The following is a 25070-nucleotide window of genomic DNA, read 5'->3' on the forward strand; positions in this document are numbered from 1 at the left end:
AGGCAGCGTAATAGGATAGCTACTAGAATTCCATGTGTGTCTCTCACTTTAACAGGAAATGCTCACAGCCAGAAGACTCAGCGTGGTACAAACATGTGAAGCAAGCAGGCCAGCATGCCCCCCCCCCCCGCAAACACACACACACACACACACACACACACACACACACACACACACGTGCTTCATGCAGCCAACTGAACGAGTTTGAAGTGGGACAAATTGTAGCCTTCTGAGTGGCGGGACGGTCCTTTCGGAGAACAGCTACACTAGCTGAACATGCTGCGTCAGTTTCGCAAAGATGCTGGTGTCAGCGGACACGAGAACATTTCACACTTAAACACGAGGTTCTGGACGTCCGCGCAGCACAGACACACGCCAGGATTGTTATATTGTAAGAGACGCAGTTGCGGATCCTACAGGAATCACAGCATAGGCAAGAGGTTATGTGAACCCAGACTCGGCATCACGAACTGTTGTGGACCGGTTCTTAGTAGTGGGATTACGGGCACGCACACCTGTAGCCCGTCTTCCACTTCCGCCACAGCACCAACGTGCACGATTCGGCTGGTGCTGTCAGAGGATCACATGGGAGATGGAATGGCTCACCGTGGTCTTCAACGATGAAAGGAGATTCTTCCTGCGCCCAACTGATTGTCGTTTGTGCGTACGAAGTACGTAACACTTACATCGATTAGAAGTGGGTTTTTATTACGTAACTTTGTGTCTATAATTATGAAGTATTTATTCTTTGTTAGTTAAGGTCATTGATTTGTGACAGAAAATTTAATGTTTCTAATATACAGGGTGTAAATAACTCGAAAAATAAGCTTCACACGAAAAAATGTGTAGAATCCAAAGTTGATTATTTATGACGGGGGGACATCTGATGGTTTTAAAATTAGCTCACCACCCCACGCCCTCTGGGGGTGGGATGGGAGGCAATTTTAAAATTTCAAATGGGAACATCCATTTTCATTGCAGAATCAGATTCTACATAAAAAAACTAAGTACATTTTGTCTTAAACATTTGTTTTGGTTCTTGGTAGTTGGCGCTGTAATTCAAGAAAATCCATGTTCTCGTATTTGCGTGGAAAATGGTTACGGATAAATAGCTCCATAGCGCCTCCAGGTTTGTGGGTGGCTGTTCACCGAGATAACGATGAATTGCTTGGACTTGGATCTGCTCTTTGTCTGGTATAGCCCAGTTTCACTTGAGTGGCTATGTCAACTCTCAAATCACAGGTTCTGGGCAACAGAGAATCTGCTTAACTTCCACAATGCATGGCGTTTGGTGTACAGTGTCCGCACGTCGCATTATTGGTCCCACCTTCATTCATTAGTTTCTGATATCGGCGCCATGCGTTACCAACATTTTAAAACCGTCTGTGGTGGTCTTCACGGAGAAGGAAAAGAGGTACAGCTACGTCCAACAGGATGGAGCAACTGCCCATACAGCCAGCCGAACCTTAGAGCACATTTACACAGACTCCACGCCTGACAGAGTTGTTAGAAGAGATCGGTCTGCTCGCGGCCCTAGCCGGCCATCGAGGTCACCTGATATGTCACTACGCAATTACTTTGTGTAGGGAGCCCTCAAGTCTACGGTGCATCGCAACAACCCTTACAGTCTTCAAGACCTGCAGCAGAACATTTCGTATGAGACTGCCTCAATTCCAGCAGTTCAGCTTCGCTCCAGCTTCAGCAACTTGCTGACCATGACCAAAAAGTGCCAATAGATGAATGGTTGTCACTTTCAACATCTGCTGGTCAAGTCTCTGTATGTCCATCATTTCAGAGATGGTTGCGGAACCTCGACTGTTCAGAGTATCTAATCAAACACCTTTCAGCTGTCTAACTTCCAGACTGTTGTTTTATTGGGCTCCTAGTTTTGGTGATATATTACGCCATCTTCAGACCCACTCAGTCGGCAGATGATGTTGGAAGTGATCGCTGTATCAAGTAGATACACATACCAGTCTTTGAATGCTGGCCCCTATTTTGACGGGAACGGAGGTCGGAATCTTCCTCCACGCCGGTCGGGGAGCCTGAAGATGGCGTAAAATATTTTCGAAACTGGTAGCCCAATAAAACAGCAGTACGGAAAATACCACGATGAGATTTTTCACTCTGCAGCGGAGTGTGCGCTGATATGAATCTTCCTGGGAGATTAAAACTGTGTGCCGGATCGAGACTCGAACTTTGCTGGACAAGCATAATAATTTATTTGTAGCATCGACACATTGATTTTGAGTTCATATTTCTGTATGTCATGCACTTGTGATGCCGCAGGCACATTGTGCATTCTGGTTTGATCTCTTCCTCTAGTTTGCACTGTTAGGTGGGACAGTATGAAGGAAACATCAGCATGACAGATGCAACAGAAGTGGAAGAAAACTTTTTTACATATACTACAGATTATACGTAAATTGCAGAAGAGAGGAAAATTATGTTATATTATATAAGAGAAGCAGAGAGGAGAGTGTGAGTAAACAATATAAATTTTATAGGGCACATAGTAAAGGAAATCATTAAAAAAAAATATGAGTAACTGGCACTTTCCACTAATTAATGCTTGTATCCTAAACAATATAGTACAAATAATGAAAAAAGCACTTTTAGTACTACTGGGCATACTTTTGACACTGATTTGGCTGCGAGAATGACAGATGTTTCGTGCGAAGCACTTTGAATCATTGATTTCACTAAGATAAAACACTTTACACGGGACTACCTTTCGCGGGCAAGTGCTCTACCAACTGAGCTACCCAAGCACGACTCACGACTCGTCCTCACAGCTTTACTTCTGCCAGTACTTCGTCTCCTACCTCCCAAACTTCACAGAAGCTCTCCTGCATACCTTGCAGAACTAGCACTCCTGGAAACAAGGATATCCCACAGGCTGTGGCTAAGCCATGTCTCCGCAATATCCTTTCTTCCAGGAGTGCTAGTTCTGCAAGGTATGCAGGAGAGCTTCTGTAAAGGTTGGAAGGTAGGAGACGAGGTACTGGTAGAAGTAAAGCTGTGGGGACGGGTCGTGAGTCGTGCTTGTGTAGCTCAGGTGGTGGAGCACTAGCCCGCGATAGGGAAAGCTCTCGAGTTCGAGTCTCGGTCCTGCACACTGTTTTAATCTGCCAGGAAGTTTCAGTACGGAAATTAGATGGCTGAAAGGTGTTTGATTTGACATACAGCTACTGTCCGAAACGAAACTTCCTGGAAGATTAAAACTGGGTGCCGGACACACACACACGAACTCGGGAACTTTGCCTTTCTCGGGCAAGTGCTCTACCAACTGAGCTACCCAAGCACGACTCACGACCCGTCCTCACAACTTTACTTCTGCCAGTACCTCGTCTCCTACCTCCCAAAATTTACAGAAGCTCTCCTGCGAACCTTGCAGAACTAGCACTCCTGAAAGAAAGGATACTGCGGAGACATGGCTTAGCCACAGCCTGGGGGACGTTTCCAGAATGAGATTTTCTCTCTGCAGCGGAGTGTGCGCCGATATGAAACTTTCTGGCAGATTAAAACTTGTAACATTATGTGATTGCCTTATCATTTTAAATCATTCACTAGTCGAGCAGTCGCTCGGCAACAGCTACAGTTAGCAAATAATGTTGTGAGAATGTAAAAGGTGAACGACCTGTGACGTAACGTGTTTATTGTCGAAGCGCCGTCAGAGATGCAGTGAGTTACTGACTTTGAAAACCGCGGCGTGAAAGACGGACAGAAGAAGAACACTTTTACCCATTCTTTTGATGTACGAGATATTCTCGATGTACAGTTACTCATTTTCTTCTCTTGTCTCTTGTAACTTGTGTCGGACGCGCATGTCTTGCCGTCGTATTATTATCGTTAAAAATAATATTATTTTAGTGTTAAGTGCAATACTGCATAGCAGTAGATTTATTGTGCGACGTGTATGTGAAAACGTCAAAGGAATTATTTTCATTACGAGAAGAGAAGTGCCAGTCAAAACGGCATTCATGTTAAATCCTTCATTGCAGTGTAAGTTCATCTATTAATTGCCATAAATTCAGAGTTAAATGGAACTGGTGTATGGACTATTTATTTAATATAGAATCTACGTCTCACTCCTTCACGAAGTTATTTAATTTTCTTTATGTGTTCACAGTCACGAATTCTTTCGTCGAAATCTGACGGAAGTTGCATGCGGCGAAATAATTTCTCCGCGCCGTATTCTACTGGTAAATGCATGATAAACTACGGTCCCTTAGGAAATTCATGTTGAGCTATCCAAAAGTAATTATATTTTGAATAGGCATTTACTCTCCTCTGCAATGCAACTTCCGACTGATCAGACGATCCAACAAGAAGCAGCCGCACACGGTCGGCGTTCGCAAATATATTTCCACCGCTGATTATAGCCATATGTTATAGCACAAAAGTAAACATATTGTTATAATTTGCGACAACGAACGGGGACATTTATAACTGTATGTTTATGTATACACATTACGTTATAGACGGCCGGGGTGGTCGTGTGGTTCTAGGCGCTACAGTCTGGAACCGCAGGACAGCTACGGTCGCAGGATCGAATCCTGCCTCGGGGATGAATGTGTGTGATGTCCTTAGGTTAGTTAGGTTTAAGTAGTTCTTAGTTCTAGGGGACTGATGACCTCAGAATTTAAGTCCCATAGGGCTCAGAGCCATTTGAACCATTACATTATAAACTGTGTGCCGGACCGAGACTCGAGGTTCGCAGGAGAGCTTCTGTAAAGTTTGGAAGGCAGGAGACGAGATACTGGCATAAGTAAAGGTGTGAGCACGGATCGTGAGTCGTTGTTGGGTAGCTCAGTTGGTGGAGCACTTGCCCCCGAAAGGAAAAGGTCCCGAGTTCGAGTCTCGGTCCGGCACACAGTTTTAATCTGCCAGGAAGTTTCATATCAGCGCACACTCCACTGCAGAGTGAATATCTCATTCTGCTACTGTCCAGTTAATGCTGTATTTCCTTTCCTCGCCGTGTTTTATTGTATCCTGGAACTCTGTTCACCTGGCCAATTTGCCTCACCCTCTATTATCAACGTAGTCTTTGAATCACTCGCCCGTGTAGGAACCTATTCCGTGCGCACGGTCCTTCATTGACAGTCTACCGGGTGTACGGGAAGCTTCGGTGAGCGCCATCCTCAGTGCGAGACTAGTAGAAGTGCGGTCCATATGCATAAAGTGGCCCAGGTAGGAAACGTCGAAAATGACGTCAATAAAGCGTGCGGGGAGAGACAGGGGGACAGGGGTCGAGTGGCGGGCAATACGCTCGTGATGGCTGCTGGCGGAAGCGAAAGAAGGCGCGCGCGCGCCGGCACGGCCGTATCGGGGCGCGCAATTTCCTGGGCGCAGTAATGAGCGGGCGGCGCGGAGCGCAAGCAGTTTGTGATCAAAGCGCCGCCATTTCCAGCCGTCTAGCGCCGCGCTTCCCGCGCCGCGCGCGGGAGGAAATTGCTTTTATACCGACTCACAGCGCGCGCGAGCTGCCGCCGAGCTGTATAGAAAGATGTCACCGCACCGCCTGTCTACATGTGGCCTTGTCACAGCCAGGGGGCGCTTCGACGCGAGTTTTGGGTGGCGGCATACATCTATATCTTCACTGTATGTCCAAAACGTACCTGGAGAATGGCGTATTGTATCACAGCCGTCCACAATACGAGTCTCTACATTTGGTACCGGGGTTGCGTAGACAAGAGCTTTCAAATGCCCCCATAAATGAAAGTCAAGAGGGTTGAGGTCAGCAGAGCGCGGAGGCCATGGAATTGGTCCGCCTCTACCACCCCATCGGTCACCGAATCTGTTGTTCAGAAGCGTACGAACACTTCGACTGAAATGTGCAGGAGCTCCATTGTGCATGAACCACATGTTGTGTCGTACTTGTAAAGACACATATTCTAGCAGCACAGGTAGAGTATCCCGTATGAAATCATGATAACGTGCTCCATTGAGCGTAGGTGGAAGAACATGGGGCCCAATCAAGACATCACCAACAATACCTGCCCAAACGTTCACAGAATGTGTTTATGACGTGATTGCACAATTGCGTGCGGATTCTCGTCAGCCCACACATGTTGATTGTGAAAATTTACAATTTGATCACGTTGGAATGGAGCCTCATCCGTAAAGAGAACATTTGCACTGAAATGAAGATTGACACATTGTTGGCTGAACCATTCGCAGAACTGTACCCGTGGAGGTAAATCAGCTGCTGATAGTGCCTGCACACGCTGTACATGGTACGGAAACAACTGGTTCTCCCGTAGCACTCTCCATACAGTGACGTGGTCAACGTTACCTTGTACAGCAGCAACTTCTCTGACGCTGACATTAGGGTTATCGTCAACTGCACGAAGAATTGCCTCGTCCATTGCAGGTGTCCTCGTCGTTCTAGGTCTTCCCCAGTCGCGAGTCATAGGCTGGAATGTTCCGTGCGCCCTAAGACGCCGATCAATTGCTTCGAACGTCTTCCTGTTGGGACACCTTCGTTCTGGAAATCTGTCTCGATACAAACGTACCGCGCCACGGCTATTGCCGCGTGCTAATCCATGCATCAAATGGGCATCTGCCAACTCCGTATTTGTAAACATTGCACTGACTGCAAAACCACGTTCGTGATGAACACTAACCTGTTGATGCTACGTAATGATGCGCTTGATGCTAGTACTGTAGATCAATGAGTCGCATGTCAACACAAGCACCGAAGTCAACATTACCTCTCTTCAATTGGGCCAACTGGCGGTGAATCGAGGACGTACAGTACATACTGACGAAACTAAAATGAGCTATAATATGGAAATTAAGCGTTTCCGGATACATGTTCACACAAAATCTTTTCTTTACTTGTGTGTGAGGAATGTTTCCTCAAAGTTTGGCCGTACCTCTTTGTAACAACCTGTGTATTCCTGGCGTGTAATCGACGTCAGCGCACTAACTGCGCTGGTAGCTTGAACGAACATGTGTAAACAACAGAGGTGCGTCGACCAATCTACATCCATACTCCGCAAACCACCTGACGATGTGTGGCGGAGGGTACGTTCAGTACTTCTATCGGTTCTCCCTTCTATTCCGGTCTCGAATTGTTCGTGGAAAGAAAGATTGTCGGTGTGTCTCTGTGTGGGCTCTAATCTCTCTGGTTTTATGCTCATGGTCTCTTCGCGAGATATACGTAGGAGGGAGCAATATACTGCTTGACTCCTCGGTGAAGGTATGTTTGTAAGTAGGCTGTTTATGTTTTCTTATTGGTTTATTTTTTCTTATTAGCAACGTTACGTAGCGCTCTGTATGAAAATCACTGGCTGTGCTGTGTGCAGTCTGTGGCTAGTTTGCATTGTTGTCTGCCATTGTAGTGTTGGGCAGCGGCAGCTGGATGTTAACAGCGCGTAGCGTTGCGCAGTTGGAGGTGAGCCGCTAGTAGTGGCGGATGTGGGGAGAGAGATGGCGGAGTTTTGAAATTTGTAAGACTGGATGTCAATTATGACTATTAAGGTAAATACATTGTTTGTTCTCTATTAAAATCTTTCATTTGCTAACTATGCCTATCAGTAGTTAGTGCCTTCCGTAGTTTGAATCTTTTATTTAGCTGGCAGTAGTGGCGCTCGCTGTATTGCAGTAGTTCGAGTAACGAAGATTTTTGGTGAGGTAAGTGATTTGTGAAAGGTATAGGTTAATGTTAGTCACGGCCATTCTTTTGTAGGGGTTTTTGAAAGTCAGATTGCGTTGCGCTAAAAATATTGTGTGTCAGTTTAAGCACAGTCTTGTATAATTTTTCTAAGGGGACGTTTCATATGTCGACCCGTAGCCGAGGATACCTCACTGGAATCTTCTGATTTTTTTCTTGTAGGTTGTGTAATTAGTGTAGCTTTTGTTTATTGCTAGCGCGTAATTATAGAGAGAATTTCCGTTGTAGTAGTAGTTTTTCATTGTTGTACAGTAAAACAGTTGTGGCATGCATGTAGATTTGCAGCAAGTATTTCGCAGCTGCGCTTGCAATTAACTAGATATTATTTTCAGTGCTATGTTAATGTGTTCTCTTATTTTTGCTCTTCAAATTGTGCTTTTCTGTGTTATCGTGTGAAATATTGTGACAATAATGGCGTGTGAAAAACGTAACACTAGGCTACAAAGTAAACTGAGAAATAATAGTGACGACGAGCGTAGCTTATCAGCACCACTGTGTAATGAATTAACAGACATTCAAAGTAGTAATTTGGTAACTGTGCATAGGGAAATGGAGCGGGCGGCAAATAATGGCGTAGACAGTGGAACAATTAGTGAACAGGGAAGCATTATCGATCGATTGGTCGGCAACAGCTCGCCTCAGGAATCCGAAATGACAGAACACAATATTGCAAATACTGTAGACTCAGGTTTTGGGTCCCCACCGTTTTCTCAAATAAGTCAAGACACATTTTCTGCTCGTCAAAATGTAAATGTTCAAATGGCTCTGAGCACTATGGGACTCAAATGCTGTGGTCATAAGTCCCCTAGAACTTAGAACTACTTAAACCTAACTAACCTAAGGTCAGCACACAACACCCAGCCATCACGAGGCAGAGAAAATCCCTGACCCCGCCGGGAATCGAACCCGGGAACCCGGGCGTGGGAAGCGAGAACGCTACCGCACGACCAAGAGATGCGGGCATGTAAATGTTGCCGGTGCAAATGCACTGCCGAAAAGCATAGAGGAACAGATTCCAGACACTAATACATTATTACTGCAATTAATGCAGCAAATGAAACAAAATCAGAGACAAACACAGCAACAGTTAGACACAATGGAACAAAATCTTCAAAAGTTAGACACAATGGAACAACACCACGGACTGCACACAGCTCAGCCAGTGATTTTCATACAGAGCGCTGCGTAACGTTGCCAATAAGAAAACATAAACCAATAAGAAAACATAAACAGCCTACTTACATGTTCTCGAAACTTCAACATAAGCCCGTATCGAGCTACTGAGCGTCTCTCCCGCAGAGTCTTCCAATGGAGTTTATCTATCATCTCCGTAACGCTTTCGCGATTACTGAATGATCCTGTAACGAAGCGCGCTGCTGTCCGTTGGATCTTCTCTATCTCTTCTATCAACCCTATCTGGTACGGATCCCACACTGCCGAGCAGTATTCAAGCAGTGGGCGAACAAGTGTACTATAACCTACTTTCTTTGTTTTCGAATTGCATTCCCTTATGATTCTTCCAATGAATCTCAGTCTGGCATCTGCTTTACCGACGATCAACTTTTTATGATCATTCCATTTTAAATCACTCCAAATACCTATTCCCAGATAATTCACAGAATTATCCCCTTCCAGTTGCTGACCTGCTACATTGTTGCTAAACGATAAAGGATCTTTCTTTCTATGTATTCGCAGCACATTACACTTGTGTACACTGAGAATCAATTGCCATTTCCTGCACCATGCGTCAATTCGTTGCAAATCCTCCTGCATTTCCGTACAATTTTCCATTCTTACAACATCTCGATATACCACAGCATCAACCGCAAAGAGCCTCAGTGAACTTCCGATGTTATCCACAAGGTCATTTATGTATATTGTGGATAGCAACGGTCCTACGACACTCCCCTGCGGCACACCTGAAATCACTCTTACTTCGGAAGACTTCTCTCCATTGAGAATGGCATGTTGCGTTCTGTTATCTAGGAACTCTTCAATCGAATCACACAATTGATCTGATAGTCCATATGCTCTTACTTTGTTCTTTAAAGGATTGTGGGGAACCGTATCGAATGCATTGCGGAAGTCAAGAAACACGGCATCTGCCTGGGAACCCGTGAGTCTCGTGGACGAATAGCGCGAGCTGGGTTTCACACGATTGTCTTTTTCGAAACCCATGCTGATTCCTAAAGAGCAGATTTCTAGTCTCCAGAGAAGTCATTATGCTCGAACATAATACGTGTTCCAAAATTCTACAACTGATGGACGTTAGAGATATAGGTCTATAGTTCTGCACATCTGTTCGACGTCCCTTCTTGAAAACGGGGATGACCTGTGCCCTTTTCCAATCCTTTGGAACGCTACGCTCTTCTAGAGACCTACGGTACACCGCTGCAAGAAGTGGGGCAAGTTCCTTCGCGTACTCTGTGTAAAATCGAACTGGTATCCCATCAGCTCCACCGGCCTTTCCTCTCTTGAGGAATTTTGATTGTTTCTCTATCCCTCTGTAGTCTATTTCGATATCTACCATTTTGTCATCTGTGCGACAGTCTAGAGAAGGAACTACAGTGCAGTCTTCCTCTGTGAAACAGCTTTGGGAAAAGACATGTTGTATTTCGGCCTTTAGTCTGTCATCCTCTGTTTCAGTACCATTTTGGTCACTGAGTGTCTGGACATTTTGTTTTGATCCACCTACCGCTTTGACATATGACCAAAATTTCAGAACATAGAAATTTACTTTCGAATTCAATGAACGCCTCTTGCAATCTTTTGCGAAGAGGCAATGTTAAACAGTGGACGTGCAGCGCTATTAAAAATTACTTGATAGTTGGCGCCTGTGAGTTGCTCCTACGGTGTTTCCACATCGGATGCCGGCTACCGACCGGTTATAAGTCACGCACAAACAGTGCGGGTCGCCTCCAGACTTCTGTTAAATGCTGTATCGCGAAGCAATGTTGGAAGTGACCGTTCCGAGGTTGGAACTGCCAGATGCTTTGTCGTAATCTGGTTTGAAGTCACCAATGACTGAACTGCGGCAGACGACGTATTTTGTAGCGCTGAGTTTTAACTCCTGTCCTAAACTAACTACACTACTGACCATTAAAATTGTTTCACAACGACGATGACGTGCTAGAGACGCGAAATTTATCCGACAGGAAGAAGATGCTGTGATATGCTAGTGATTAGCTTTTCAGAGCATTCACACAAGGTTGGCGCCGGTGGCGACACCTACAATGTGCTGACATAAGGAAAGTTTCCAACCGATTTCTCGTACACAAACAGCAGTTGACCGGCGTTGCCTGGTGACACGTTGTTGTGATGCCTCGTGTAAGGAGGAGAAATGCGTACCATCACGTTTCCGACTTTGATGAAGGTCGGACTGTAGCCTATCGCGATTGCGGTTTATCGCATCGCGACATTGCTGCTCGCGTTAGTCGAGATCCAATGGCTGTTAGCAGAATATGGAATCGGTGGGTTCAGGAGGGTAATACGGAACGCCGTGCCGGATCACAACGGCCTCGTATCACTAGCGGTCGAGACTAAGGCATCTTATCCGCATGGCTGTAACGGATCGTGCAGCCACGTCTCGATCCCTGAGTCAACAGATGGGGACGTTTTCACAACAGCCATCTGCACGAACAGTTCGACGACGTCTGCAGCAGCATGGACTATCAGCTCGGAGACCACGGCTGCGGTTACCCTTGACGCTGCATCACAGACAGGAGCGCCTGCGATAGTGTACTCAACGACGAACCTGGGTGCACGAATGTCAAAACGTCATTTTTTCGGATGAATCCGGGTTCTGTTTACAGCATGATGATGGTCGCATCCGTGTTTGGCGACATCGCGGTGAACACACATTGTAAGCGTGTATTCGTCATCGCCATACTGGCGTATCACCCGGTGTGATGGTATGGGGTGCCATTGGTTACACGTCTCTGTCACCTCTTGTTCGCATTGACGGCACTTTGAACAGTGGACGTTACATTTCAGATGTGTTGCGACCCGTGGCTCGACCCTTCATTCGATCCCTGCGAAGCCCTACATTTCAGCAGGATAATGCACGACCGCATGTTGCAGGTCCTGTACGGGCCTTTCTGGATACAGAAAACGTTCGACTGCTGCCCCGGCCAGCACATTCTCCAGGTCTCTCACCAGTTGAAAATGTCCGGTCAATGGCGGCCGAGCAACTGCCTCGTCACAATAGGTCACTACTCTTGATGAACTGTGGTATCGTGTTGAAGCTGCATGGGCAGCTGTACCTGTACACGCCATCCAAGCACTGTTTGACTCAATGCCGAGGCGTATCAAGGCCGTTATTACGGCCAGAGGTGGTTGTTCTGGGTAGTGATTTCTCAGGACCTATCCACCCAAATTGCGTGAAAATGTAATCACATGTAAGTTCTAGTATAATATATTTGTGCAATGAATATCCGTTTATCATCTGCATTTCTTCTTGGTGTAGCAATTTTAATGGCCATTAGTGTACAACCTGGTGATGTGCAATGTATCCGAGAGTACGGCTGTGAATAGTCTGCGGCAGAAGTAACAATCACGATCGCTGTGTTCACGACGATTAGAGCTAAACTGTACGAGCAATCTAAAAACAGAAAAAAAACAGTGTCGGCGCTAAAAGCAAACTGTAAATTCTCACGATCATTGGTTTCTTCAGGCTATCCTCACACTCGCATCAAGAGGTGCCGCTTTGCCAGCCGATGGACGGTCCTCTTTGACACTTGGTTGCAGATTATAGGAGACACAGACACATTGCAAACGAAAACAGAACTAGAGTAAGAAATATACGATCATATACAAAAGTCAATACGATGATGGAAATGACATGGCAAAGTATTACACATCAGAAAATATTAGGTCTACAACTTTACTTATTTTTTGCAATAAACTGCAATAGCGGCAAATGGGGTTCGGGTGGTTGGTCATAGGTGTAATACAATATACGTAGGCATCTGTTAACATAATATAGCACTCTGTCTTCAGGCCACAAGTGAACCATCGGTATCATCCGACCGCCGTGTCATCCTCAGTGAGGATGCGGATAGGAGGGGCGTGTGGTCATCACATCGCTCTCCAGCTCGTTAAGATGGTTTTCTTTGACCGAAGCCGCTACTATTCGGTCGAGTAGCTCCTCAATTGGCATCACGAGGCTGAGTGCACCCCGAAAAATGGCAACAGCGCATGGCGGCCTGGATGGTCACCCATCCAACTGTCAGCCACGCCCGACAGAGCTTAACTTCTTTGATCTCACGGGAACCGGTGTATCCACTGCGACAAGGCCGTTGCCTGTAAACATAATGTCATAAATATATTAGTCGATTTGTGATTGCGTCATAACGTTATTCTCGATTAAGTACGTCAGCTTTTTTTTGTCATCAGTCTACTGACTGGTTTGATGCGGCCCACCACGAATTCCTTTCCTGTGCTAACCTCTTCATCTCAGAGTAGCACTTGCAACCTACGTCCTCAATTATTTGCTTGACGTATTCCAATCTCTGTCTTCCTCTACAGTTTTTGCCCTCTACGGCTCCCTCTAGTACCATGGAAGTCATTCCCTCATGTCTTAGCAATGTCCTATCATCCTGTCCCTTCTCCTTATCAGTGTTTTCCACATATTCCTTTCCTCTCCGATTCTGCGTAGAACCACCTCATTCCTTACCTTATCAGTCCACGTAATTTTCAACATTCGTCTATAGCACCACATCTCAAATGCTTCGATTCTCTTTTGTTCCGGTTTTCCCACAGTCCATGTTTCACTACCATACAATGCTGTACTCCAGACGTACATCCTCAGAAATTTCTTCCTCAAATTAAGGCCGGTATTTTATATTAGTAGACTTCTCTTGGCCAGAAATGCCTTTTTCGCCATAGCGAGTCTGCTTTTGATGTCCTCCTTGCTCCGTCCGTCATTGGTTATTTTACTGCCTAGGTAGCAGAATTCCTTAACTTCATTGACTTCGTGACCATCAATCCTGATGTTAAGTTTCTCGCTGTTCTCATTTCTACTACTTCTCATTACCTTCGTCTTTCTCCGATTTACTCTCAAACCATACTGTGTACTCATTAGACTGTTCATTCCATTCAGCAGATCATTTAATCCTTCTTCACTTTCACTCAGGATAGGAATGTCATCGGCGAATCGTATCATTGATATCCTTTCACCTTGCACTTTAATCCCACTCCTGAAGCTTTCTTTTATTTCCATCATTGCTTCCTCGATGTACAGATTGAAGAGTATGGGCGAAACGCTACAGCCTTGTCTTACTCCCTTCTTAATACGAGCACGTCAACTTACGTACTCATTTCTGCTTTAACATGAAGAAATCAGCGGCTGCGGCTTTTAATATGCTGGGTAAGACCAGTGGTGAGGGTAGCTTTGAGTGGAAGAACGTGCAGAGAATGTTTTTAACGCCTTAGAAATGGTGATTTTGATGTCTAAGACCGGCGTGGCGGTGGAAGACAGAACGTTTTCGTAGGTACTGAAACAGACGAGACGGGCATAATGTGGCGGTCACCACGGCGAACAAACTTGCTGGTGTACAGAGGTCAGTGGTAGCCGGCGAAATGGGCACCGTGAGTTCCACCCCCTTTCTGTGAGCCACCTATTAATGGTCCTTCTGCTCACTGAACTACCAGTTCCACTTCGTATCGATGGTAATGATGAATGCGGGGCTGTGAGGGCGTCTCTGACGATTGCTCGGTCCTGTTGTCTCTGTAGTCTAGATGGAACGCTTCCTTGTTGACGGCCGGCCGTTGCGACCGAGCGGTTCTAGGCGCTTCAGTCCGGAACCGCGCTGCTGCTACGGTCAAAATGGGGGTTCCCATTTGAAATTTTAAAGTTGCCTCCCACGCCACCCCCAGAGGACTGCGGTGGCGGGCTAACTTTAGCACCATCAGATGTCCCCCTCACGCTACAGTCGCAGGTTCGGATCCTGCCTCGGGCATCGATGTGTGTGATATCCTCAGGCTAGTCGGGTTTAAGTAGTTCTAAGTCTAGGGGACTGATGACCTCAGATGTCCCATGATGCTTAGAGCCATTTGAACCATATAAACCTTCTTGACGCTGTGTTCTACCATGGTTGACCCTTTCCTGCCAGCGGAGTCAGGGATTTTCACCTGTCTCGAGATGACTGGGTGTTTGTGTTGTCCTCATCATTTCATTATCATTCATGGAAGTGGAAAGATTGGACTGAGAAAAGGTTGGGAAATTATACGGGCGCTGATAACCGCTCGTTTGACTGCCCCACAATCCAAATATCATCGTCATCATCATCATCATCATCATCTTTTCTGCCAGCATCGTCGAATAGTGGTTCCGCTCTTACTCAAGGGTTGAGTGATTCGTCTTTTACTCCAATCGGCTTTTTTTGTCTCAAATGCTGACGTCTGCATATACTGTGTTACTCACGCGCCTGTCTGCGAGTAGTAGTTACTGTGCAACTGAGTAAGAAGAATGAAATTCGCCAAGACTTCATGTATTGGTATCGACGTATCCACTGTTTACCATACCTCCAGCTGCGCAGTGAAACTGCATTGCAGCATCCATACATCGCCCGCCACGGTTTACAGTTTTGCATTTTCAATCGATATTTGTATACGTATCAGTTCGTTACCAGTTTCCAAAACTCTTTCGTTTTTTATGTCCTCCAGTGTATAACTTCGGTATTTAAAATAGTATTTCCTATAGTTTTACAGCAGTTAACGTGACAGCAATTGACTACTTATGCGCAAAAAAAGAAAAAAAACAGCAAATTTCTGAAGAGCATTGGTTCTGCCACAACAGCAGCGCTATCGGACGAGCTGTCAAAACTAATAAAACAACCCACCAATGAGTGGCGCTAAACCATTAATTCTTTTCACCCCTCTCCCCCACTCCCCGCCCTACCGCCGATTACCCATTGCATGACGTACCTCGGTGCACACAAATCGATACCATTAAACAGGGGATTTTACGGTCGTAAGGATTGGCCGGCGTGGCGGAAAGCGCTGTCCATTAGTTTTTAAATATCGGGGCGGCGAGGCAGCGGCACGTCCATAAAGAGCGTACGCGCCAGCGAACTAACGCGCCAGTAAATAGTGCGCAAGCGCGCGCGGCTGTCTGTGCGCTTTTATGCACATTCTGAGCGCCTGTCCGGGAAAGGAAAAATCTGGCGATTTCCGGCTGACCACCGAATAATCGGCGACCCGCGATTGCGGTCAGCTAGGGAGAGGTCACGGCTACGGGAAAGTGGCGGAGGGTGCTTTCGTGTCAAGGCCGCTCTAACAAGGGAACCTCCCCACCGCACACCCCTCAGATTTAGTTATAAGTTGGCACAGTGGATAGGCCTTGAAAAACTGAACACAGATCAATAGAGAAAACAGGAAGAAGTTGTGTGGAACTATGAAAAAAATAAGCAAAATATACAAACTGAGTAGTGCATGCGGAGCATAGGCAACATCAAGGACAATCCCAGGTCAGGAGCGACGTGGTCCCGTGTTTAGCGTGAACACATGCGGAACAAGAGGTTCTTGGTTCAAGTCTTTCCTCGAGTTAAAACTTTAATTTCTTTATTTTCGCAAAGTAATGATCTGTCCGTTCGTTCATTGACGTCTCTGTTCACTGTAATAACTTTAGTGACTGTGTTTTGCGACCGCATCGCAAAACCGCACGAATAGTAGACGAAAGGACGTGCCTCTCCAAGGGAAACCGAAAACATTTGATCGCAAGGTCATAGGTCAACCGATTCCTCCACAGGAAAACACGTCTGATATATTCTATACGACACTGGGTGACGGCATGTGCTTCACATGACAGGAATATGTTGTCGACCCACCTAACTTGTACACTTGGCGAAAGGGTAAAAAGATTCTTCTACCTCGCCCGATTTAGGTTTTCTTGTGGATGTGATAATCACTCCCAAAAAAGTGATGAAAACATAAGAGTTTGTCGCATAAACTGCAACAAATGAATGCAACAGTTTCACAGTCGCACAGTTTTTCCTGTGCTCTGTCAAAACATACATTTTTAACGTTTTCAATTTTTTCCGTGTGTAGACCGTCAAATCCTGCATATGTCCAAGTAAATCTGAACATGTCCTGGAATTTTGGAGAGCGAAGTTTATTATGTGTGAGTGCCTGAAGTTTGATAATTGTCTGAAAACAAAAATTAAACTTTTCACTCGAGGGTAGACTTGAACCAAGGACCTCTCGTTCCGTAGGTGCTCACGCTAACCACGGGACCACGGCGCTCCTGAGCTCAGATTTTCCTTCATGTTGCCTATCCTGCACGTGGACTACACAGTTTGTATATTTTGCTTATTTTTGCATAGTTCCACACGACTTCTTCCTGTTTTCTCGATTGATCTGTGTTCAGTTTTTCAAAATGGTTCAAATGGCTCTGAGCACTATGGGACTTAACATCTATGGTCATCAGTCCCCTAGAACGTAGAACTACTTAAACCTAACTAACCTAAGGACAGCACACAACACCCAGCCATCACGAGGCAGAGAAAATCCCTGACCCCGCCGGGAATCGAACCCGGGAACCCGGGCGTGCGAAGCGAGAACGCTACCGCACGACCACGAGATGCGGGCTCAGTTTTTCAAGGCCTATCCACTGTGCCAACTTATAACTAAATCTGAGGGGGATGTGATGGGGAGGTTCCCTTGTAAGAATTAGCCGGCGGGAGGCGCGTGACACAGGATGTCGGTCGGAGCTGAGGGACGATTCTCGGTTATGGCAGGGTGCGTAATTGCAGCGTGCGATTGCAGTTGCTAAATTACAGGGACGGAGGGATGTAGACGACAAAACGTTGTTGATCCTAAATGCAGTTAACGCAACGGGGTGGTCTGGTGTGTGTGTGTGTGTGTGTGTGTGTGTGTGTGTGTCTGTGTCTGTGTGTGTGTGTGTGTGTGTGTGTGTGTGTGACGTATTCCAACGCTTACCTAACTCTGAAAACCCTATCTAAAGGGTGATTCTTTTTTCACCGTATACAAACTAGAGACTAATCGATGAGAATATACGGAAGAAAGAAGGCGTAGTGACCGACCCGCCAGGGCAGGCGAGTGCGCTAACGCGCTGCTTCCTGGACTCGGGTAGGCGCGCCGGCCCCGGATCGAATGCACCCGGCGGATTAACGACGAGTGCCGGTATGCCGGCCAGCCTGGATGTGGTTTTTAGGCGGGTTTCCACATCCTGCTTGATGAATACCGGGCTGGCCCCCAAGTTCCGCCTCAGTTACACGACTTAGACATTTGAGAACGTTCGGACCATTTCCTGACTTACACTAGACGGAGACAGTTGGGGTACACTACTTCCGTCCCGGTGGGTTCGGGGTGGCGGCAGGAAGGGCATCCGGCCACTCTCTGCAATTAACACTGCCAAATGGTTCAAATTGTTCAAATGGCTCTGAGCTCTATGCGACTTAACTTCTGAGGTCATCTGTCGCCTAGAACTTAGAACTAATTAAGCCTAACTAACCTAAGGACATCACACACATCCATGCCAGAGGCAGGATTCGAACCTGCGACCGTAGCGGTCGCTCGGCTCCAGACTGTAGCGCCTAGAACCGCACGGCCACTCCGGCCGGCCACTGCCAAATCCGTCATAACTAAGCCGACCCCGTGTTGGAGCGGGACAAAGTCCCGAGAGAGAAAGAAAGAAAGAAAGGAAAGAAGGCCTAATGACAAGAAATGCCTGGTTTCTACGCTACAGACGATTAATTCATACAGTGTTACCAAGACTGCGGTCTGTTACGTTCTGTACCATGCACTCACAGTTACATGGTTTCTTTTGTATCCCGCCTGGAAGTCGGCGCGAGGGTCTGCTCCTGTGAACTGAAGGGTAGGCCGAATGTAGGAAGTGAGTAGGAGCAGGAAAAGGTGAAATGCTTCGGTACTGCGCGTAAATGTAAAGCAGCTTTACTATAGGAAGAACATGAATACATAACTTTGCACTGAGGAGCACGTAGGTGCAAATCTGGATGTGTCAAAAGCTCACAAAAGCTACACAGGCAAAATCTGTAATGGCTCGCTCGCTATGAAATAGAAACAATGTTGCTTGGTCGTCTACTCTGAATGAAGTGGGCTGAATCTGGAGCGGCTCTCGTAGAGATGCACAGTGCCGGCTAGAGGGTGCTGTCGTCGGTGTCGGTGTCGCAGTGACAACCTACCAACTTGCACCTACGCTGTGGCATCGTAGCTATCGATACGACAGTTTCTAACTAGAGGGTGATACTGTTCCTTATCGTGATGCCCTAGCGCCCTCTCCTGCCATAGTAATTGGCAATGTTGTGTCCGATTCACCTCTCTTGCTGACTCACCTTGTAGTGCATGTGATACAGCGTTGTACACAGTGGTTCCGTATTGGAAACGAGTGTTTGCCGACATGGTGTCTACTTACGGAAAGACAAATGGTAACGAGCAGCGGGCAGCAAGGCTGTATCAGGAAAACTATCTTCGCCGACAACAACCACAGCATTCAGTGTCTGCAATAACGTTTCGCCGTTTGCCGGAGACAGCGTCGTTTCAGGAAGCAGGAAATCATGAAGAACGTACCCGAAATGACTGGACACTACACGTGGAGGAAACTGTGATTAGCACCGTGGAAGGTGACAGCCGTGTTTGTCCGCAGCTCGTGGTCGTGTGGTAGCGTTCTCGCTTCCCGCGCCCGGGTTCCCGGGTTCGATTCCCGGCGGGGTCAGGGATTTTCCCTGCCTCGTGATGACTGGGTGTTGTGTGATGTCCTTAGGTTAGTTAGGTTTAAGTAGTTCTAAGTTCTAGGGAACTGATGACCATAGATGTTGAGTCCCATAGTGCTCAGAGCAATTTGAACCATTTTTGACAGCCATGTCAGTACCAGGTATACTGCTGGCCACCGTAAATGCAACACCCTCAAGGAAGCATCCGAATCAAGTGAAATTTACACCATGAGTTTACAGCGATGAGATATGCAACTGATTAGAATTTCAGCGCAGACGCACATCACGCGCGCTTGTAGCGCCACCTCATAACGCCATTTAAGGCTTGGCGATTTCGACGAGTGTACGTTCGGCACGTGTGTTTACCTTGTGGTTGTTTCACAAGACGATCAGTTATGCCTCGTAGACAACAGCGAACATCTTTTGATCAAGTATCCGAGTTCGACAGAGGAAGGATAGTGGCTTACCGAGATTGTGGATTATCATACAGACAAATCGCTAGTCGTGTTGGACGAAACCAAACGACGGACCGACGTGGTCGATCGCATTCACCTCGGTGCACCACTGCACGTGCTGATAGGCAAATTGTGCGCATGGCAGTGACGGATCGCTCAGTGACATCCCGAACCATAGCACAGCACATTGCGTCTGTAACGCATCATCCAGTGTCTGCGCGTACCATTCGACGCCGTTGACAGCAGAGTGGTCTGTCCGCAAGACGTCCACTGCTTCGTCTACAATTGACGCAGAACCACAGACGTCTCCGTCGCCAATGGTGTGATGACAGACGGATGTGGACGGCCGAATGGAATGACGTTGTCTTTACTGACGAGGCACGTTTCTGTCTGCAGCACCACGATGGTCGGATTCGAGTGTGGAGACACCGTGGAGAGAGGATGCTGGACAGCTGCATTATTCACCGCCACACTGGTCTTGCACCGGGTATTATGGTATGGGGCGGTATTGGATATTACTCTCGCACGCCTCTAGTACGCATTGCCGGTACTTTAAATAGCCGGCGCTACATATCCGGGGTGCTGGAGCCAGTTGTCCTTCCTTACCTTCAGGGCTCGGCCACAGCCATATTTCAACAGGATAATGCGCGACCACACGTGGCACGCATTGTCCAAAGGTTCTTCGTCAATAACCAGATTGAATTGCTTCCCTGGCCGGCTCGCTCTCCGGATCTTTCGCTGATAGAAAACATGTGGTCCATGGTTACTCAACGAGTGACCCAGATTACATCCCCAGTTGCCACACCAGATGATCTTTGGCAACGTGTGGAAGCTGCTTGGGCTGCTGTACCCCAGGAACACATCTAACGTCTCTTTGACTCAATGCCGAGACGTGTGGCAGCGGTGATCTCCAACAATGGCGGCTACTCTGGCTATTGATTCTGGCAGGAACCACAAGTCACAGACGTCTCTAAACGTAATCATTTGATACTTGGCCAACATGTTATCTACAAAATAAATTTTGTTGTGCTACCTCTTGTCTTTCTTGGTGTTGCATTTACGGTGGCCAGCAGTGTAGTTGGCCCGCGAGTAGAAGGAAAGCCAGACGACCGAGTGGTACCTTCTCCATGACAACTGTTATTACCCTTATCACTTACAGCATTTGCAGCGATTACTAGCGACAGACTTTCCACGTCGGGAGCTGTTTTATCACTGGTTACTTCACCAGGCAACCACGATTCCAGGGTTTTTGTCATCCGTGCTATCCACAGATGAGGCCACCGTTGCGCGGAGTGCTACCTTCAACTTTCATAATAGTGATCTGTGGGGTAGTGTGCAGAAACCCCATGGTATGGTGACAGCAAATCATCAGCATCGGTGCAGACGGAGCGTGCGGGCCGGGATAATTGGCGACCGTATTCTGAACCAGTCTCCCTTCCATTTCACCTCACAGGCCGAAACTATCGACGTTTCTTGCCGATGACTTTGCCTCACCTGCTGGAAGAAGTAGGCCTACTATTGATGACTCGGATAGTTATGTGGCTGCTATATGATAATGCTCCAGCCCTCTTCGCCTTTAACATCCGCACGCATCTCAGTCGAGTCTTCCCTGGTCGATGGATCGGACAACGGGGTTCAGTTACATGGCCTGCTCGTTCATCGGACCTCAACCCGTGCGATTTATGGTTACGGTGCTATCTCGGAAGCATAGTGTATGCTCCAGTGTGGAGACACTGGAGCAGCGTATTCATGCTGTGCTCGTCAATGTTCGGATACAGCCTGGCCGATGTGAACGTGTGAGCAGAACATGCTGCGGTGCACACACGCAAGGGTTGAGGCACACGCAAACCATTTTCAGCACATGCTGCAACTGGAGCTGCGTGGTACAGCGCGTATTGGACAGCAGTCTCTGTAACAAAGTGCGATTGAATAAATGGTATAGCATGGAAATCATGCATTTCCGGACATAAGTTGATTAGACCTTCTTCGTTCTGTATCCTCTCATCTATCAATCCCTAGATGTTGTGCATAGTGGAAAAAAAATCACCATGTATATTCGTACTCTACAAATCTCTGTGAAGTGACTTGACAGAAAATCCTAGGAAGTTCTGGTCTTACGTTAAATCAGTAAGTGGCTCGAAACAGCATATCCAGACACTCCGGGATGATGATGGCATTGAAACAGAGGATGACACGCGTAAAGCTGAAATACTAAACACCTTTTTCCAAAGCTGTTTCACAGAGGAAGACCGCACTGCAGTTCCTTCTCTAAATCCTCGCACAAACGAAAAAATGGCTGACATCGAAATAAGTGTCCAAGGAATAGAAAAGCAACTGGAATCACTCAACAGAGGAAAGTCCACTGGACCTGACGGGATACCAATTCGATTCTACACAGAGTACGCGAAAGAACTTGCCCCCCTTCTAACAGCCGTGTACCGCAAGTCTCTAGAGGAACGGGGGGTTCCAAATGATTGGAAAAGAGCACAGGTAGTCCCAGTCTTCAAGAAGGGTCGTCGAGCAGATGCGCAAAACTATAGACCTATATCTCTGACGTCGATCTGTTGTAGAATTTTAGAACATGTTTTTTGCTCGAGTATCATGTCGTTTTTGGAAACCCAGAATCTACTGTGTAGGAATCAACATGGATTCCGTAAACAGCGATCGTGTGAGACCCAACTCGCTTTATTTGTTCACGAGACCCAGAAAATATTAGATACCGGCTTCGAGGTAGATGCTATTTTTCTTGACTTCCGGAAGGCGTTCGATACAGTTCCGCACTGTCGCCTGATAAACAAAGTAAGAGCCTACGGAATATCAGACCAGCTCTGTGGCTGGATTGAAGAGTTTTTAGCAAACAGAACACAGCATGTTGGTATCAATGGAGAGACGTCTACAGAAGTTAAAGTCACCTCTGGCGTGCCACAGGGGAGTGTTATGGGACCATTGCTTTTCACAATATATATAAATGACCTAGTAGATAGTGTCGGAAGTTCCATGCGGCTTTTCGCGGATGATGCTGTAGTATACAGAGAAGTTGCAGCATTAGAAAATTGTAGCGAAATGCAGGAAGATCTGCAGCGGATAGGCACTTGGTGCAAGGAGTGGCAACTGTCCCTTAACATAGACAAATGTAATGTATTGCGAATACATAGAAAGAAGGATCCTTTATTGTATGATTATATGATAGCAGAACAAACACTGGTAGCAGTTACTTCTGTAAAATATCTGGGAGTATGCGTGCGGAACGATTTGAAGTGGAATGATCATATAAAATTAATTGTTGGTAAGGCGGGTACCAGGTTGAGATTCATTGGGAGAGTGCTTAGAAAATGTAGTCCATCAACAAAGGAGATGGCTTACAAAACACTCGTTCGACCTATACTTGAGTATTGCTCAGCGGTGTGGGATCCGTACCAGATCGGGTTGACGGAGGAGATAGAGAAGATCCAAAGAAGAGCGGCGCGTTTCGTCACAGGGTTATTTGGTAACCGTGATAGTGTTACGGAGATATTTAATACACTCAAGTGGCAGACTCTGCAAGAGAGGCGCTCTGCATCGCGGTGTAGCTTGCTCACCAGGTTTCGAGAGGGTGCGTTTCTGGATGAGGTATCGAATATATTGCTAGCCCCTACTTATACCTCCCGAGGAGATCACGAATGTAAATTTAGAGAGATTCGAGCGCGCACGGAGGCTTTCAGACAGTCGTTCTTCCCGCGAACCATACGCGACTGGAACAGGAAAGGGAGGTAATGACAGTGGCACGTAAAGTGCCCTGCGCCACACACCGTTGGGTGGCTTGCGGAGTATAAATGTTGACGTAGATGTAGATGTAGAAGAGGGCTCTAAAAGTGATTTCCATTACTGATTGACTCAAATTAAGTGATATTTATACACTGCCTGGGAGGAATGCTACATCCTGAAGGACAAGGTTTCATTACTGATAAGTAAGGTGGTAGTAAATCATTGTAGGGATATAAGATATCGAGTTGGGATCAAATGATACATTATTGGTGCAGTTAAGGATGTCCAGAGCCGCGCGGGATTAGCCGAGCAGTCTCAGGCGCTGCAGTCATGGACTGTGCGGCTGGTCCCGGCGGAGGTTCGAGTCCTCCCTCGGGCATGGGTGTGTGTGTTTGCCCTTAGGATAGTTTAGGTTAAGTAGTGTGTAAGCTTAGGAACTCATGACCTTAGCAGTTAAGTCCCATAAGATTTCACGAGAATGTCCAGACAGTCGGATCAGTGCACAGCGTATAACCCCCCCCCCCTCCCCGCTTCTCTCACCCACCCACTCGTCATTCCGGCGGGAGCCCACCCATGTGTTCTCGCATGCAGACGACCATAAAGTCGCCGGACGCTGTTCTGGGATACACTGACCGAACCATCGTCCACCTTTTGTTACATTTCGGCAATGGCTATTGGAGGCTCTGTATAACTGGTAATTTCCCGCCTCATCATGCCCAATGCGTGTTCAGTTGGCGAGAGATCTGGCCATCTTTCTGGCCAGTGCAATTGTTGTGCATCGCGAAGGTCACTTCGCGTCGTAGAAGCCATATATGGACTTGCACTGTAGTGCTGAAAAAGCACATCACTTTCTTCTCTAAGGAATGGTAGCAACACAGAAATAACAGCATGTGTAATGCAGGGAGCACTGGATAATTTACCCTGCATAACCACCAAGTGTGACCGGGAATTGTAACTGATGGCTCACACACGTCATGAGGCCTGGGATGGGACATGTGGGTCGTGAGCGAATACACTCTGGAATAGACAGCCCAACAGATCTACGCCGTACGCTTGTACGTTCATCACTAACATGTGAACAGAGCCTACTCTTATCACTGATGACAAAAGAGCACCGTTCCAGTCTCCAGTGGGCTGTTTCACGAGAGTAGCCATCCTTGGCGGTGTCCTGAAGTAAGTGGTGCTCCGGCCAGACACACACGAGATGTTGGATGTTGGTCCTGCTGCACGCAGACAGCTCCCACTGGTCCCGGGTGACACAGCAAATGCAAAATGTGGCCAGATTTCGATTCTCTATAGTCAGCCACCGCTGCTCGCACGATAGTCAATCTTGAGGTGCGTCTGTGGTACACGCATGTCCGTAATCTGGTCTACAGGGATGGGAGGGTTCCTCAGTATATGGCTAATGTCAGTGACACACCACCGATACATTGTGTCCAACATGTGCTGGAGTCCTTCCAGCTTTCCGCAGACCCACAATGCTACCTCGTTCTAATA

This window comes from Schistocerca nitens, chromosome 12 (assembly GCF_023898315.1).
Source record: "Schistocerca nitens isolate TAMUIC-IGC-003100 chromosome 12, iqSchNite1.1, whole genome shotgun sequence".
Lineage (NCBI taxonomy): Eukaryota > Metazoa > Arthropoda > Insecta > Orthoptera > Acrididae > Schistocerca > Schistocerca nitens.